Source organism: Aythya fuligula, chromosome 6, assembly GCF_009819795.1.
Source record: "Aythya fuligula isolate bAytFul2 chromosome 6, bAytFul2.pri, whole genome shotgun sequence".
Classification (NCBI taxonomy): domain Eukaryota; kingdom Metazoa; phylum Chordata; class Aves; order Anseriformes; family Anatidae; genus Aythya; species Aythya fuligula.
The window spans coordinates 5,095,457-5,115,304 of NC_045564.1; the positions used below are offsets into that span (position 1 = coordinate 5,095,457).

General features: G+C 34.8%; 1 long non-coding RNA gene across 1 annotated transcript; it reads right to left on the bottom strand.

The window, feature by feature from the left end:
* Positions 1-37: 37 nt before the first annotated feature.
* Positions 38-18,527, bottom strand: LOC116490469. Its single transcript, XR_004253383.1, has 7 exons — positions 18,499-18,527; positions 16,793-16,900; positions 5,181-5,306; positions 4,250-4,346; positions 1,135-1,289; positions 496-704; positions 38-287 (listed from the first exon to the last, which is right to left on the bottom strand). It is a non-coding gene; the product is annotated as an uncharacterized LOC116490469 (long non-coding RNA).
* Positions 18,528-19,848: the final 1,321 nt, after the last annotated feature.

Here is a 19,848-nt window from a genome sequence, read left to right on the forward strand (position 1 = left end):
TCTAAGATCATCTAGTCCAACCTTTAACCTAGCACTGCCAAGACTACCACTGAACCATGCCCCTAAGCTCTACATAAAGTTTATATATTAGCCAAATTTAACAATACAAATACAGAAAAATCCAAACATCTAGGGTATGTTTTATGAACACATTGTCTGGTTAAATCTAGCATTAGGGGTAAGTGCAGGTTTTTTTTTACCTCTGCTGAAGGTAGAGTTGACCAAGAATGCAAGCTGCCTGCTGCCTAGTGTGTCTTTCCTCTTTATAGTCTGTCTTTCCCTGTGTCCTAAAAGAACATGTTTAGTATGTAGAGAAATGGTTTGAAGTTCTCAGTAGGCCTATGGCCGACATTCAGGGCAGGATTTAGGAGTGAAACCCGAAGTTATACAGCAAATATATATATATATATATATATATAAGGAAATATCAACTGCACAAATTATTAAGGTAGAAAATAAACTGGAATAGAAATACATATTTGCTTAGCTCCTTACCTTGATATTTGCAAATTAAATCTGATGCATGTGACTGTAGTAGAGGAAGTTATTCTGAAGGTCTTCGGTGCATTGGCTATGGATCACTGCTAAATTGGTGATATCTTTGACACGGTGCAGTAAAACCGGTGGGTATCAGCACTTTTCCTTTCAAAGAATAGTCACAGACTATTCCTTTGTGTTGTAGCAGTCCATTGTAAATACAATAGCTTCACATATAAATATATAAGAAAACAAAATATTGAATTATTAGTGAGCAACAGTCTTTCAATGTTACAAAAAGTAGATTAGAGTGAACAGAAATACCTGTCAAATGCTTTTTAACCACTATGATGCATATGATACTAAAAGCATTGTTGGCTATGCTGGACTCCAAGGAAAAAAAGGTAGCATTATCTATTTTGTGCCTATTTTAATAATCCCAAATGCCAACGGACTTAATTCTTTAAATGTCAGTGAAAAGCTAGGAACACAAATAATCATATTTCATTTAGTTAACTTTGAATATGAGCCAAATATATGCATTTAACAGAGCTCAAAAGTGCACTTGGCTAGGTTTCCCGGAAGGCTTTGTGGTCATATATTCCACAGAACACTGTCCATAGTCCAATTTGTTTCTACTATTCACAAGAGACTCACATCTTGTGATTCCTAATGGAAGCCAAGAACTGTCTTCAGATACAGGCTCCTTCCAGGACATTTTTGGTCAGATGATGCCACTTAAAAGGGTTTCCTTGTTCAAGGACCTCTTTCAATATTCTGTGGGTAGATCATCATCGTGGATACTTCAGAATCTGAGACAAGAACAAAATTCACAGAAAGCAATCACAGATGACTTGAAAAATTACAAAAAAATATATATTAATATTCTGGAATTTTTAAAAGATACAGTGATACTGCCCTATTTTTCATATTCACAGCTCTATTGGAAAAATAATCTCAGTTTAACATAACTGTGATAAACATGATCTAGATGAAGCAATAGACTGACTACAAGAATTCAGAAAGTTAGAACATCAATTCCTTCATTATTTTTATTATTATTAATGATAATAATAATCAAATAGCTGTGGTGTAACTAATTCAATTTCAGATCATTTCAAGGTTTGGCCTCTGACCCCAGATAGTCCTTTCCAGTTCATCTCTGTTTTCTGTGAGGTATAGCTTTTTTTTTTTTTTTTTTTTCATTTTTATTTAAAGCTAATCGCCCTTTTTTTTTTTTTTTTTTTTCCCCTCTTATTTTTCCCTCCAGGGACTTGTTTACAGAAGTAAGGGGTTCTGTAAATAACCTGCTCTAACTGTAATTAAAAAGCTGATTAGAATGACTTGTACATGAAATACAAGAAATTCTTAATGAACAAAGTTGAATCAGGAAGCTTTCACAGAAATAAGAAAAATATTGAAAGCAAAAATAGAAACATGATAGTACCAGAATTTTAGAAATGTAGGGTTTTCTGCAGACAATAATAGCACTGTATACAATGCATGTTATTTCATTATATAATTAAAAAAAAAAAAAAAAAAAGTCATTTAACATTTGCATGGAAATAAGAACAGCTAATTGCAATGAAAAAAAAAATATTTGAAGATCTAACAAAACTTTTTGTGTTCTATCCCTTACTGTCTTTCCCACCACCTTTCTCTGACCTCCCCACTTCACTGTCATTGACGTCATTTTTTCATTCTTCCTCCCCTCATTTCTTAGTTTTCACCAAACACCAGCACCAGTGGGTATCCACATCCTTGCAAGATTCTTTCCTTCTAACAGCTGTCTCAAAAGCCTTGGAAACTGGACCTATTATTGTTCCTGCCCTGCTTCTTTTTCCCATCCATGCCAGCTGTACAGGGACCACAGGGGGCAAGCAGTAGGCAAGTCATGAGCACTCACAGACTTTCTGTTTTTGTTGAGATACACTTGGCATAAGAACGAAGCTAGCTTAGCCTCAGCTAGCCTATCTTACTCACACCCATTTCCTCAGTAAAGTTGTTCTGGCACTGGGGAGTAACTGGCATTGTGCCTTCCTGCAGGGAAGAATGCACTGAGCTGGTTTTCTGGCTGTGCGCTCCTTATTGTGCTGTGGAATCTCTGGCCTTCTCCTCAATCATTCCCAGTTTATGCCTTTTTAACGCTGTTGAAACAACTAAAGGGAGAAGGAATCCCCATCAGATTCTACAAGCAGAGGCAGCTGCAAGTTGAAAGCCAGACAAGTCTAAGAATTTGTCATATTTCTAATCCCGCAGAAGCATGAAATAACTAAACATACATGGATGGTATGAACACAGAGAGCCAGTGGCAGTACTCCAAATACACAAAGACAATATGAGCATGCAAAGCCGATGGAGCAATGTTACACTGCATACCTGCATGGCATAAAAACCAGACTAACAACAAAACAAACCAAAAAGCATGTGTGGCATGTCAGTGATTTAAGAACTCCAATACCACTCACTTCTATAATTGTCAAAGACATGAAGATGTCAAAGAATGAAGAATAATTGCATATCCCTCTACTTGCACACATGCGCCATTTCCTTTCCAGGCCCACACATGCTTATAAGAGGAAATGTTAAAAGTCAGGCTGAAATTTCTTCCATTAGTAAACATTGCACATATGTTTAAGAAAAAGGATAGGGTGGCAACTTTACACACACTTTTCCCTTTTCCTTCCTTGAATTCCACCTGGCCCTTCTTTTATTCACAACATAATATTATCTGGCTTTAACTACAACAGATCTACATGATGAAATTCTAAGCCATCCAGTTCAGTTCCCTATAATAGATGCCAAGATAAAGAAATCATTCCTATTTCTGTTCAAGCAGTATTTACTGCTGAAGTAATTTACTATAATGTTTAAATATTATGTCCTGTTTCTAGACTACGTAATAAAGCTCCCATAGACTTAAATAAATCATTTTAAGTAGCGCATCTAGACCTACCTGACTGTCTAAAAGTAAGCATGATCTTTTCAAAGCTTGCAAAGACTTTTTTTTTTTTTTAATAGTGCCCTCTTTGGTTGCAGCTGAGACCAATAATTTATGAGTATAATGAGAATGGCTAGTCTAACAATGTTTCACTTTGAACTGTAAGTAAACTCGACAGAAGTAGTGTGGGTTTGAACTAAATGAATATGGATGTGCATCATAAAATAAAATCAAAATGAAAACCAGGTTTTCCCTGCTTGCTTTCACCTAATCCTCGAATTAGTATTGTCTGTCGTCACATTCACAAATCAACAGCATCTATGTGGTCTACCCATTGAACACCTTTTTGACTTGTTCCACTCATAAGCTTTTAACCAGACCATAGCAAATGCACTAGAGTATTTTTGACCAGCTGACCTTGTAGCACCTGTGTTCATTTTAATTTCCCTGTATTTTCATCTTTGAAGTACTTCACATTTATTTCAGAACACTTATTTCGAGACGCCTCTGAAAGTTTATTGTTATCACTTTTACAAACAGTAAAACAATGAACTTGCTAGATTAAAGAGGTCTACCGACAACAGGAGCGTGCTCTTCTCTAATCGAGGGTATGACAGCTAACTGTCTGGTCAGTGCATACTGATGACAAGCTATGTATTCAGAGAGATACACTTAGGAAGTCATAAAGTTGAAAATAACAGATATTCACTGGAGAATGTGAGTTACCAAAATAACGAAGGAATATGCTCTGAAGTACATTCAAATAAACAATGAACAATCAAATTAATAACATAACCTAACAAAAACATAAGCTAACATACAAATTCTTACCTTTTCCAGGCCTACTGCATTACGTTTCCACATCCGCAATGAACCGAGAGCTGATATTTTTATAATTACAATATGTGCATCTGGTTTCAGGGTGCAACTGAAGAGAAAAGAGGGATATCTATCAATAATGGTTTTCATTGTTGCTAAAATTAGAGCTTTTTTTCCACTTCTGTGTCATTACAGTCACCTTCAGGATAGTGAATCTCCTTTTCTGGACACAATGCGACTTTGAACAAAAGACATAATGCCCTGCTGGTTGGTCATTACAGGTGCAAGATTACACTTCATCACATAAAAATGATGTTTAAATTTAAAGGATGATCCTGGCAGATATCATAATCTTGTATCATCATCTTCATATTTTAGCTGTCCAACACTGTAGCCCAAGGGATATGCTAAAGATACATGAAATATGATCCAGTATGTTCTTTTGACTACAGAAAAAGAACAGACTATTTCTGATGTGTAGCACCGCCTTTCAGTACTAATAGAGGTTTAAAAATTGAGAACTTGAGACCCTTCTCAGTAACAAATGGATAGCGAGTGCAACATTGTCATTTTGGTGATGACAGAAAGCACAATTCAGCAGAAAAGATCTTGCTTCTCCCCACTTGCTTTGAACTTTTCATTTTCTCTTTGCAAATTTTCTTCATCATCTGCAAATACTTAGTGTAGCCATGTGTTAGGGAATTACTCCAACTATGTGTCATTAAAATTATTCAGCTTTGCCTTGAGATTCAAAGTCAATTCATCTTCAGATTAGTTTAACTGCCTCTGAAGTCTTTGGTCCCAAGAAAATGTGAGCTTCAAACCTACTGCAAGCTGCACCTGTCCTGCCAGAGTGCCAAAAAGCCACAGGCGGGATGCTCATAGCTACATAATTATGTAGCTATGCTCATAGCTACATAATTATGTCGAGACCTATTCTTACCTGTTGGTTCAGTGGAGGTCTGTGATGACACAGTCTTCTTGACAGTAAACTGGTTCAGGTATCCTCTTCAATCCACACTGTCTGGTGCTGGATTATTCTCATATTCTGTCCTGTAAACAGAGACACCTGCAAGAGAAGAGCTCCTTGATATTTCAGCCTCTCTTGTGAGTTTGAACAGGGTCTAACATACATTAATCCTTTTTGTTTAAACATTTAGTTAGTTTCCTTGCCTCCTTTGAGTCTATCTTGGCTCTGTTTGAAGAAACAAGATGTTCTTTTCAACATCATATGCATTGTTAAAAAGGTTTCTAATACAAAAAGCCACTGAAGTTTACCAGAGTAGTTAATACAGATAATTGTTCCATAACTCCCCTTGTGGACACTATCCCTCCAGAATAAAAGAGGGTTCTGTGCTTTTATGCTCAATTTGCTTTATTCATGTTGGAACAAGATATTTTAACTTTTTTTTTTTTTTTTTTTTTTTTTTTTTCTGGAATGTCTACTCTGGTAAATTTCCAAGTACAGTTGTTCCATCAGTAGCTAATGGGGAAGAAAAACATAAGGCTCTCCAAGACTCCAGGGCATATTTTTGGATCTATCAACCAGCATTCTCTATATTAAGTTCTTGAAGAAACTTTGTTTAATAATTTTGTACTATAAAGTTACTGTTCCTGTACAATTGCCACAAGACTCTATATCTGATACGGCCCAGCATTCAGCAAATAGTCATGATAATAGAAACATACTGTACTGACTAAGGTTTTTGTTTTAGTTTGTGTGTGTGGTTTTTTTTAGGCAAAAAAAAAAAAAAAAAAAAAAAAAAAAGGTGAAAATATCTAGGTTTGGTGAAAGACAATGAAAAAGACATATTTAAGCCTTCAAGAACAGTGTCACTAGAAGCCTGCAGCGGGGTATACTTGTATTTCACAAATACACAGAAGCAAAAATGTTTGCAAGAGCATTAAAGCAGGCTATATTCTCAGGCCAATTCCCCAGTAATTTTGTCTTTATTCCCACACTACAGTTCTGAACTCAATATGCTTCACCATATCTGACAGAATCTCAACTCAAGAGGCAGCCTACCTGAAGACAGAGGGAAAAAAAAAAAACAAAAAAAAAAAACCATTTTTTTTCCTCAATTTAGTTCATACACCTTCAATGTGATTTTTTTATAATAGCAACCAAACCAAATGGGTTAATAAAAAAGCTTTCAACCAGCAAAAAGCAATCAAATCTGTTGAAATTTTTCAACACTGCTTTCCTTGTGCAAGCCTTCAGCCTATTATACTTTGTCCAAATCCAAATGAAACGAATTTATCATATAAAGAGAAATCTGACAGAAATATGCCAGACTTTCTCTCTTTGCTGGAAATCATTGTCCTTCATATGGAATCATATGGAACGAGATGTAAAATTGCTCCTGTGTTAATTTTGCTGCTGGGGTCCACATCAGAGGTGGTTTATAAGTATATGAAAGAGATCAGGCTCTGAATAGAATAGCAATAATACAAATATTACAGATTAAACTTCATTTCTATCATTGCAGAAGAAATACAGTAACTACACTCCTTCTGAGAAATATATCTTTTTTTTTTTTTTTTTTTTTTTTGGCAGAATGACAGTTTCCAAATATTGAAGAAACACCAAAGGAAAAAATTGTTTCCTTTTAGAACAAGTTGAAGTTATTTACTAATATATATATATATTTTACTGGGAGAGAAGGTCATAGATTTTAAGAGACTATCATAAAAAAAAAATCGCAAATCAGAAATACGAAACTTGAAAAGTAAAATTCTGAAATACTAAAATTTCCTGTATTCCCTTCTTACTCGCATTTTGCCTCCTTAGGCAGCATATCTTGGGTTTATTTTTATCTGATATTTTCCTTTAGTTAGTGTGTAACTTCATTTCAAACTCAGTAGATAAAAACTATACTCATTACACATGCTTTGATTGCTGGTGCATATCCCTCATTTTAAAATCCTGATTGCAGTATAGGTCTATCTTATAAATAACACAGTCCTATCTACCACTGAAATCTGTTCTAAATGCAAATTGCTACTTTCCTACCAGCTGTTTTCTTCAGGTTTTAAAGTCATCTTTCAAAGGCTCTAGATAGATTTATTTTCCTTCAAACTCCCTTATTTAATTATTTAATCCTCACAAAGACTCTGTAACAGCAGTGTTGAACAAACTAATGAACTCTAAGGAATTATGCCTTGGTAGTTTATATTAATAGCATTAGTTTCAGTCCCAGTGCCCTGACATAGATGACCATCCTCCCAGACGACCGGCTTATCAGAGGAGAAACCATATTGCCAGTGTTTCCATACTATACTGTTCCATTTACACACTGGATACAAGGAAGAGCTGTACAAAGCTGCTTAACCTCTTCTATCCTGTCCTGTCCCATTTCAGCTTAAAAAACAATTAACGAGTACTTCAATTTTTCTCATGAATTTAAGCATGATGTAGTACACAGACTTGCAATTAAACAAGCTATTTAAATGTATCTCATTTCTGGTATTAAGGAAGATACATTCCACTTAACCATCTTTAAACAAACGCTTCCCCCAATTCACATGGTACCCAAAAACAAAGAACAGATAAGATATATAATACCCTTATAACACCTTTATAGAGAGAACAACAAATTGTGCTAACAGCTTTTATAACATTTTGAAGTTTCTCACCTTGAGCAAGTTTGATATTTTGTCAAAAAATCTTGAATATCACTCATATTTTATTGCAAAATCAGACACCTGTGTATTTGTTTTCTGATGTTACTCAAAGCAGACAAATGTTTTGGACTCAGTCCAGTGCCAGAGCTCTCAACTCCTTAAACCATTTCAGGTTTACATTCAATATGGTAATCATGGTTTTGTACTTAAATCACTTACTCTTGGAAAGGAAAAGAATTTGCCATGATAATTATTAAAATAGAAATAGAGTTGTTTTTCCTCCAGTCCAGCCCAATTCGATTAAAAAAATATATATTTTTTTAATCTAAGTACAATAGCACTAAGATTTATTGGTGTCTGTGATGCACAAGATGCAGAACTCCAGTTTTGCTTATAGCAGGACTGTGCCAGTATTCTTCTTGGAAAAGTCTCCAGACAGCTCAAGTTTACACTGTGTTACCCAGTAACATAACTACTCAGACAAGTCACTAAGACTTCTGTCCAGCTGTCAGCCCAATGCAATGCAGCAGTGGGAGACTGCTGATTCATGCAGCTAGATTAGGCAAACATGTCTCCAAACAGGCCACCTTCCAAAGCAATCTATACACTCAACTGAGGCAGGCAGGATGCTTGTTTTGCACATTCGCCTCTTTCCCAATATCATTATAACCAGTTATAACTGAAGATCTTCAGTTCCCTCTTTTAGATTTCTAACCAAATCTCTGCAATACTACATTTGCCTTGTGTTCTGCAATGCATCTGAAATGATGAAAAGAACTTAAGCTGCAGCCTGCTGCAATAGAGTCCAAAGGTCCACAAGTTTGTATTTTGCCCGTTTTTTTAAATTGGAACAGAAAAGTAGCAACTATTGAAAAAATATCTAACATTAGCTCTTTCATATTATATTTTTTGAAGTGAAAAATTTTCCCTTTCTCCTGTATTTATTCAAATATTTTGAGTCTATTCACACAACAAAGCCCTTTAGATGTGTTTTTTTCTCTCCTACAACAAAGTACGCACTATTGTTTCTCTGTATTTCTACCAAAAAATGATAAATACCCAACTATGGACACAGGAGTGCTAGGCTCTGCTTATCACTGTCTTCATGTTACTTGCAGAATGAGTATAAAAAAATAGTACAAATCTCACTGGCACATTCACAAAAAGCATGTTGGAGCAACTAGAGACTCCTAGTCAAAAAAAAAAAAAAAAAAGGGCCCTGTACTTTAAATTATTAAAATTATGAGGAGTTCATCATATACTGATGAAGTTGCAAATAACTTATTTATTGCATTATTCACAGTGTTCGGGTTGTTGTGTGTTGAAGCCATGCATGGTAATACTGAAAGTGGGCTGAAGATGATTGCTGTACTGAAATGAAAATACAGATAAATTTGATGCAGTGTTTGTCTTCAATCCACTATGGATAATTATTTTTGTGCATTTACGTGTGAACAAAACAATGCGAAAACTGGCAAATAAATAAACAGACAAATAAATTTACCCATGGACATCAGAAACTTTCTTCAGAGAAAATCTAGCTTTGAGGAAAGGGTCTTCTCCTGCTTGTCATATATTTTTGTGAATTTGCTCCTGTACAGCTGTTTTCTTTCTTACTGACAAGCAGCAGTGTGTGAACTCTTAACAGTCACCAAGAATCGTTCTGAATATTCTCCAATGTTATCACTATTTCAGTTCCTTAAAATGTATAAACAGCAATCTCTAACATTTCAATTTCTGTGATCTAAATTTGATGCCTGACAAAAAGCGACAGCCCCGGGGGCTGCTGTCCCCAAGCTAGATATTTTCTGATTCCATATCCCAAGAGGATCAGACACAAAGGCTACGAGGTTCAGGGGCTGGAGGAATTTCCTCCTAACAGATGTCCGAGCTACTGAGGCTGGAAATAGTATCACTGCCTACCATGGAATGATATATTTTAGATGCACTTAGAATTTTTCATTCTTCCCCCTGCCAATCCCCATGACAGATACCCCTCCTGGGGATGAATCATGCTGCATGTAACAAAATGAGTTACTGAAGACATGCTACAAATATTTTTTTCTTACAATAAATTCATATGCATTTTGTTTGAAGAGTTGGAAAATGCAGTGTTTGATAAATAAATTAGTGGTGCTTCCTTCCTCAAGTCACTTCCTGATAAGCAGCCAAACAAATTTTCTTAAATAAATAAAGGAGAGAGCTTAAATAACCCAGTCTTCTTGGCTGGTCACAGTTGGTGCTGTATATACTGCTGCAAACTGTATATACTGCTGCAGAATAATACTGCTGCAAACTCTGTGTTACTACTTTACACTTGAACAATACATAGAAGCCAACTAAAGTCACAATGAATTTATTGTACCATTCTGATTTCTAAATTAAAGGAGATAAAACATTTACAGCAACTGTCGAAACTTCAATAGATTAATTCTCAACATTTTTTTTTGTTTGATTTTTCCTCCCCAAAGTGAGGTCTTGCCCAGATTTTGCGGTGTATAGATTGTACTTTCATGAAATAATGGTTAAAATACAGGTATCTATACATACACAGTGTAAACACACTAAAAATTTCTGAAAGTGACATCAGCAGCAGGAAGTAACACTGCTGTAAAAGGGGAACTAGTTCAGGGAAAAAGAAAAAAAAAAAAGAAAAAAAAAAAAAAAGGCAAGAAAACACTAAGCCAAAAAAAATCCCCACAAAACCTTAATGTGGAATTCACAATGGAATAAGCATAAGACTAGTCCCACAGACTTTAAAAAGCTGGCCAAATGATGATATGTGCAGATTATGAGGCCATTTATTGGTGAACACATATGCAGGACTTTTTAATATATGTGAAATCAAAGAGAACATGCAAACTCTAAGCATCTCCAAAGACTTTTTGGAAGTCCTATTAAAGTTATTCCTGATGTTTTACTGGAAGTATTTCCCATCTTCAATAAACTACTTTCATGTTCTGCCATCATGTCAATGAACCTTTGTAGTCATGCTTTGGCTTCCACAAAAACCCAAGCCAGAAGAAGTAGCTTTCTTCTTTTCACTTTTATAGTAACTACTTTTTCAACATTTTGACCTTAATTCAGAACAGTTGGTTGCATTTTAAAAAAGAAGTTCATTGAATTTAGAAAAGTTATAAACTTGAAAAACTTCTCAAAGGTTCTGCTGACTACAAAACATTCTGTTTCTGCATGTTCTTCAATTACATCCTTAGAGTGCATAGTAACACAAAGAGGATTGATAATTGATCTCATGCTTAGAAATTATCAGTCCTTTACGGGAACACCATTAAATTAGATCATATACTTCTGTATTTAAAGAGATGATAGACTCCTCAAGTGGAAATAATAAGATTTGCAAATGTTCTTTATCGAATGTAACATCATCTCAGTCCTCTCTGTCCTCTTCAGGAAGCAGCAGTTCCCGCTGAAGAAAGGCATAATGGCATTTCTATGCATACCCCAGTCTGTGGCCGTGTGCCATACTGTGGCACAAAGTCAGAGCCAGGCAACACTTCAGTAAGTTTAAAGATATTTAAACTTACCTTTGACGAACAGGCTACCAGATTTTGTAATGAGACAATATTCATACAAGTGGAATGCTCCACAGAGGGGCTGCAACAGTGATAGATTTCCAAGGCAACGCGTATTAGAGATAACACATCGTATTGCTACTCAGAATATTTCATTGCTGCATTCTACAATGTTTGAAATGGCAACTGTATAAAGGCATGGCTATATTACTGAAGATATAAATCTTATATGAGCCTGTCCTCAGCATCAAGCACAGTGATCAATGGTCACCAAAGTCCTCAGCTAGCTAAGACCCAGGCAAATGGGTCAGAAAAACAACCAACCAGTCAATCAGCAACAGTTTCATATATCTATATACACACACACACACACACATATACACACACTTATATCTGCACACCCTTGTAAGCAACAAGTGTTTCCCTAATGTAATAAAATCCTACTCCATGAAAGAGCTGGTTCATTAGCATCAAAAGTTTTAGGTAGAAAACTACTTTAATATATATGTATATATATATTCATGCTATTTGGTATAGTGGAACTGATAACAAACTGTGCATGAAGTCAAACATGGGCACTGAGTTTGGTACTGGCAACCGAATTGCTAAAGAGGCACCAGTATCCAAAATCAAATTTGTTAAGCCTTACTCTAGAATAGCACTTACTTTTGATGACTACCTTAAACCAGCAAAAGGCTGTGTTTTCAAATTCATCTTGGGCTGTGTATTGAACCTGACCAGTCTGGAACTGGAAGCAGGAGGCATTGGCTATAGGAACATCCTATATTGGCAGTAATTTCAGGTTAATCCCAGCTGACCTGTACTGGTTGTGTCTCAGTGTTATGGTGGTAGCATGTGGACAATCTGTAATGGTTGGAAGAATAGTGTCAGTGGAATCTAAGAGTGAGATGATTAGTGTATTAGGATGCTGCAAAATAATAAGCCATATTTCAGAAAGCAGAAAGCATGAGGTAATGATTAAAAGCACTGATAGATTTTGTGTACAAATCTCTTCAGAAAATATTTCCCACCTAACCAGACTCAAAACAGGTAACAATTTCACTTTGTATAAAACAGTGTAGCATTGCCAATTATGAAACCAGATGTAAAAAAAAATATATATATATATATAAATAAATAAATAAAATACCTTCAATAATGAAATCTGAGCTGTATAGGGAGTTCAAGAGAATCAGACATAAAACTATGCTGCCAGTAAGTTCATTCTTTCAAGTAGAAGAGCACTTACCATCATTGAACAGCAAAATGGTCATTCTCAGATATGCATTTTCTCACCTAAATTTTAGGCAACATTGGACATTTTCACAAACACTATACATTTAGATTTCAAAGCAAGAAATCTAACAAGAAGATCAAAATATAGCAGACTGCAAAAGTGCAGAGTGTAATTTTCTGTTTACAAACATAATTTAATCTGTGATAGCATCAATAGCTTAAAGCAACACTCTGACTCCAGTTACTGTGGCTAGGGAAAAGCCACACATGGCTACACAAACACCCAGTGGCAATTTTTCAAAATGGAAACTACCTGCTAGTATCTGAATTACTCTGAGACTATTTCTAGAGATTTATCTCTAGATAAATCTCTTTTTAGAGATTTATGATACCTGAATGAAACCATTATTGCAAGGTAATACTGCCTAATAAGTAATAATTAATGAGCATTTCTCCTTATTTTTCCTCCCTTGTTTCCTTTATCTCTTGTTTCCCAGGGCAAAAGTTCACAAGCACAGGACTGTCCCATCTGTTTGCAAGATGACTGTTACCACTTAAGCTCTCAGCAACTTCAGTTTACAAATATTTGGCTGCAGTAAGAGATGATGTACTTTTTATTATTGTGATTTTTTTTTGTTTCTTTTTCCACTAAGAATGAACTCTCACATAAAACTCTAATTAAATCCAACTTAATAGTGATATTCAGTGCTAAAATCAGTAACTTATTATTAACTATCACTATTTATTTGTATTCTGTGTAATACTTCAAAACTTCATGGAGTTTTGAATACTACAGCAGGACTACATGCTGTAGGAATCTGGAGAAAGACACTGCCTTTACTCTGGATTGTTTACAGTTTTATCAGAAAAAAAAAAAAAAAGTTAACTTATTAGTAAGGTAACTAATTTTTCTCACTGCATTCAAGTTTATAGTAATTAGTCAATAGCATGCCCTAGGAGAAAAGTCTGAAGGTGTTTTAGCCAAATATATTGAAAAAACTATCAATTGAGAGGTTAGAAAGACAGAAGTAAGAGAGATACTGTCTGAGAGATACTGTAAGAGGGATACTGTCTGACTGACAGGCATAGTAAATGGTCTTATTAGCAATATTCTGCACAAATTGACTTATAGTGGCTACGGTAAATAGAGTAATCTGTCTATGGGGGTGTAGCCGCTGCTGCTCAAAGCCGATGAAACCAACAGATCAGGCCAAAAAGCACTGTATGATAGTGAGTTACTTTAACTAGAGAGCCATGCAGGACTGATCTCAGAATGGTAAACATTCAATTATTGAATTTCAAGATGGAACATGCTAATATAAGGATATTTAAGAACATATAATATCTTACAAATTAGTCAGAAACATCTATCATTTGGGGCAGAAATTATCAGAGTGTTTATAATCATCAGGATATGAATCACACCAAAATAGCTTCTTTGGTATACAATGTCAGCGCACAAATAGTTTGTTTTTGAAATGTTCAGGAAAGTATCTTTAAAATATCTCATCAACTGGTACATTGTGAAAAGACACAATCTGTGCCTTTACATCAACTCTGTTGTATTAGCATGATTCCAAAGCTAGCAAAAAATGATCATATTCTAGATAAGAATGCAACATTTCTGCCTAAGAATGACAGATAACTGTGCATGTAATTCTGAGCATCTCTTTCAAAATTATGCCCCTTGTGGCAACCTCTCTGTAGACAGAGCTACTGAACATTCGCATGTTCTTAGCATCATTGTAGGAAACCAAGTTATCCAATGTAAAAAAAAAAAAAAAAAAAAAAAAAAAAAAAAAAAAAAGAGCTTTATGTGCCATATAAAACTATAACTATCAACCCATTTTTAGAGAATAAGGTAGCAGAGCTGACTCGATGTACTTTTAGCAATTAAAGTCCAGATTTTGAAATGTCAAGTGCTGTAGGTAAACTTTTCCCAATACACACATGTAACTGAACAAAAGTTGCAGTGAATTTTTATTTGCTATTCTACTTAAAGAGGAAAATATCACTTTATGTGGTGTCATTTTATGTTTTTCAAAAAAAATAATCTGAAACATTTTGCTGGTATCTGTACTTCAGAAAGCAGCAAACCTAAGTTGCTTTTCTCTTTTGGTCAGTGCATCTGATATTGATCCCCCATCATCTGGCAACTTCCAGATCATTCATCAGAATTCATTAAGAAATGCGCTTGATGTCAAATACTAAACCTGCTGTAAAGAACAGGAGGAACCATGAATGCTGTGGGGAAAAACAAAACAAAACAAAACAAAAAAACATGATTTATAAACTATTATTTGACTATCTGCTTTAAAAGCAGAATTGTTATGTAAGTAATGTACTTCTCAAACTTTACAGTTTAACTTTGGGATGGATTTCTCTTTGTCAAATGCATTTTTTGTTTGCTCAAATTAGCACAAGGAAAAAAAAAAAAAAAAAAAGAAAATTTAACAACACAAGATTTTTTTTTTCCAGGAATCAGATGGATGACTATGCTTTTGGAAATTCAGAATTGTCTAACATACCACCAAGAGAGGTAAAAGATAACCTTTTCATGGATTTGCCTGACTGTTCTCATGCTTTAGTTAAACAATAAAGTCCCAAGATCAGATACAATTCCTTCTGGTAACAAAATTTATAATCTATAATCTTAGTAGAGAAGTGATCTAATAAATAAAAAATAAATATAAAACTTGAAGAACGGATACAAAGACCAGCGACAGGACCTGGAGGTCTGTTACCAAGGGATGCCATATATTAATGTATGTGTTTATTTACTGTTCAATTAGCTACCATAGATACAGGGAGAAGACAACTCATCAGAGTAATCTAACTGTCTGGGTAGCTGATAAAAATGCCTTTACATGCTGGAAGGCAAAAAAAATGGGCTTTGGCTGGAACATAATACTGGATGGTAAGCAAGGGATTGCAGTTAAAGCTGATCTCATGCTTTGATATTGGGGAGAGAAGATGTACTTGAAAAACATAAAAAAATATGTCTAATGGTTTATTTCTTATATTGTTCTACTTGTATTATCCATTATCAGACATTGATACACTGGAATGATAAAACCGCTATCATCATCTCAAAAAAAAAAAAAAATCAGAAAATTAATGATTGATCATGGTTTTAAATAAGTACAACAATTTCCTTTGAATCATTCATCAAAAGGATTGAGAATTATATCAGGAAGAAAAATTACAACAGTTCAACTTCTGTCATTTTCCCACCTTTTACTAAGTAATTTACATTCCTTTTTATTTTCCATATTATGAGATCATTTCCAAAGCTTAAAATAACTTGGCAGCTCTACAAACATATTCTGTTTTCTTAACGTTTCCTTGTTTACTTATTACATGGATTAGGTTTTTGAACAGTGGTTTTCCGGCAAATCAGTAAAAGCCTGCAATGTTCTTTAAAAGGAAGATAAGAGTCACACACAGTGCAATCCAAATGGCTCAGTTTTGAAAACTCTTTATTAAATGTATCCTTAAAAATATCAATCCTAATGAATCCAAGAACAAAACTATTTGTTAAAGTGAGTGTTTACCAGTGTAGAGAAGATTATAAAAATCATCCCAGAGAAATCATTCTCTCTCTCATGTTTAATGACTAACAAGCTGGATGTAAAGAATGGTATATTCAATAAAGACTATCTTGAATATATTGTGCAGTTTGTAAATGACGTGTTGCCCTCCACAAGAGGCATGTTGTTCTGGCATTTTAGAGGCAAACTGAAAAGCATTTAGTGTAAGAAATCCAGTGATTTGTGATTACAAATCATTACTTAAACAGTGTGAACTTGAACATATTTTTCATGATGTTCCTTATAATTCTGAGTTTCAACTACAAAACCCCAAATATTTCATTATTAGGAAAGCTGGAAAGGAAAGTGCTTTTAAGTTAAGACAACAGTTTATGATGCCATCTTCCAGAATAGCCAAAACACACTGGTTGGGTTTTGATTCATGGAACTAAAAAGGAGTGCTGGGAAGGCCAGGAATAATTTATGGAAATCATCAAACAGCTGGTTTGAGTCACTGCAGATCCATTGCAGTTATCTGATTTACAACAGCCAAATAATTTAATCATACAAAATGTGGATAAAAACACCAACGTATTGCAATTCAACCTTTGTCAGTCTAAGATAACATTTACCTGACTGTTTTGATTTCTTCGGTTCTTTGATTTTTACAGCAGTAGCTCAATGTTCCATAGCTTGAGTTAAGCAGGAGACTTCTCTCAGAAGACTTCTTCTCATTATCTCTTAAAAGTTAAAGTTAAATGTTAGAACACCCTGCAAAACTCTATAGGATTTCATATGCTGCTTAAAATAAATAAATAAATATTCTTAAAGAGATAGAGATAGAAAAGACTTTGTTTGAAGACACTCTTTTCACCTTTGACTTTTCTTTTTAAAGAAAAAGTCAAGGGTGAAATGTTCTGCTCATGTTACATAGCAATATATACATGAGAGATGAATATAACTTGGAATAGCAGATATGAACCCCCTAAACTGAAAACAGTTTTTGATTACCACAGACTCCACAAGTGCTCTTACTACCACTTTAAAATCTTGAAAGAAAAATAGAGTGCGTTGAACTAATCTGTTTTTTAATGGCCATTGCAAGTCATTTTAGGTCATATAATTCAGGCGATCTCTCTTTGAATCAATATGAAAAGTACTGTTTTTTTTTTAAAGGGCTTTAGAACATACTTTAAAATTTTCATGATTCTTCGTAGCAGACACTGAACATTGGTGCTTTAGCACAGCACACTCGCAAACTGGCTGAAGACTGTGTGCAATCATAATGGACACTTTAAAAAATAATACGTTTCAGGTTGGACACTCTACAAAGAAAGCACATAGGAGTATTAATCACTTGTTAACCTATCAACTCCAGTAGAAACTGGACTTTGGCATCTTTTGCAATGGACTATGCTAAAACCCCACTGAAGTATGAAAAGAAAAAAATAAAAACCTAGAATTTCATCAGTGTTAGCAAATATCTGTGGAGAGATTTCAAACTCAGTGGGGACTGAGAAATTATTCTGGAATGCCCCAGTGCACTCACAGTTTGTCTGATTATACCAGCGTTACTAACAGATTTACCCAACTTACCATGGCCCAGACCAGACCATGCCATTCACTGGAGTTATACCCTGCTACCCTTTTGAGTACCATGAATGAGAGTGTGTTGGGAAACCGAGCATAGGAAAGTGTTTCAAACCCCCCAAATTTAGGCTCAGTACAACCTCAGTTATGAAGTAACCCGATGGTCACAAGATATCTTGACAATTACCTGCCATTTAATAAATCCAAGATAAAATGAACAGATTTATTTATTTATTTATTTATTACAAAATCCAAACAAATAACAATTACAATGTTTTGTTGTTTGTTTTTTAAGTGTCATGTGGCAAAGGAAAAAAATAAAAAGTTTAATTTGCTTAATCTTAGGTCAAATGTGAAATGCGTCTGTGAAATCCGGAAGACCACTCTGAATCCGCACTTACCACGTAATCACAAATTCCATCCTATTTCATTCCCAGGGAGAACTTCAACTTAGAGTCAACAGGTTTTTCCATTTCTTCCAAATACACCTAGAATTTGCTTGGATTTGTTTTTAGCACTTTATTCAGTGGATGCGAATCTTTATTATTGTTCTTTGCTTTTTTTTTTTTTTTTTATATCCTATCTTCATCAATGCTGTATTAGAAAATAAAATAAAATAAAATAAAATAAAATAAAATAAAATAAAATAAAATAAAATAAAATAAAATAAAATAAAATAAAATAAAATAAAATAAAATAAAATAAAATAAAATAAAATAAAATGTTAAATTCAAGTCTGGACACCTACCTGGGCAACCTGCTCTAGGGTACCTGTTTTGGCAGGGGGGTTGGACACAATGATCTTTTGAGGTCCCTTCCAACCCCTATAATTCTGTGAAAACAGTAGGAAGAATGAAAATTATACTTGAGGTTTTTCCTCTTGCCATCACATGCAGACAATTATCTTCAGCTATAGCAAACCAACCAGGAAATGCGAGAATGGCAGTGGTCAAAACAACCTTACTTCAGCCATCTTTTGTGCAAATATTTATGTTTATGTTATGTAGTCCATGCTTACACAGTCACTGCTATTAATTTCATGGAAATTGCTCCTCATCTAATAGCATTTGGTGGTTATGATCTGAGAAGTAATCCAGACTGCTTATCATGCTTTTACAAATCCCCACCTCATTTTGCCAGAAGGGGAAATAGCAAGGTATAGGTATACTGCAAAAGCTCATGTCTTGCTCTTATTTCTGTCTTGACTTTTTCTGTAGAGTTCCAAGCATGTCTTCAAACTAAACTTCACCTTAGTAATGTTCATTCTTCTTTCTCTTCTAGGGCTAGGTTTGCACTGCTTTATTCTCAGCTAGCTATTTTGATTAAAGAATCAAACTATAACAGCAGGAAAATGATTTTCTGTTTTCCTAAAACATGAAACACATTTTTGTATTTCACATAGACATGTCCTAAATATTGAAATTGGAAGACCTAGGATACAAACCACTGAAATGCTGTACTCTAATAGCAGCAACTGAAGTCAAAAGAAACTGTATTCGAGTATACCAATGACAGTGGTTTGCCTTGTTGCCGAATCTCAGCTCTCCCATTGCAGTATGAACATAATTCCACATTCTGACCATTCAGTGGTTATATGTCATAAACCAATTAATGGGGGGTGAAGAACTTGGTTATTATAGACATGAATGTCACCAGTAAATGAGTCATTTTGTTTTTCACAGTAGGATTTGAAAAGTCTGTAATGAATAAGATAATAAGAATACACATTAATAAAGGAGGATACAATTGAATAACAAATGGCTGACTAACGATCAACATTCATCTTGTTTGCTCCTTGGGGGCTCGGTTCCTGTGCAAAAAGGAGCATGCAGTCGCATCATTAAAAGCTGAATCATAATGAATATTTGCAGTGACAGAACAAAGTTTCACAAGAATCCACCTTTGCTAGTTATCTGAGTTTGCCTGAATTCAGTATATAATAATATATTTATAATATAGCTAACATAAGCTGGAAGCAGCCACAAGAAAAGCCCTTATAAAACCCACATATGCTTGGGCAGAGGCATGCTCAGTTTCCACGGGATTTGGCTTTTGAGATCTGTGTACTCTGGTCAGCACAAGGAATTACGAAAGGCAT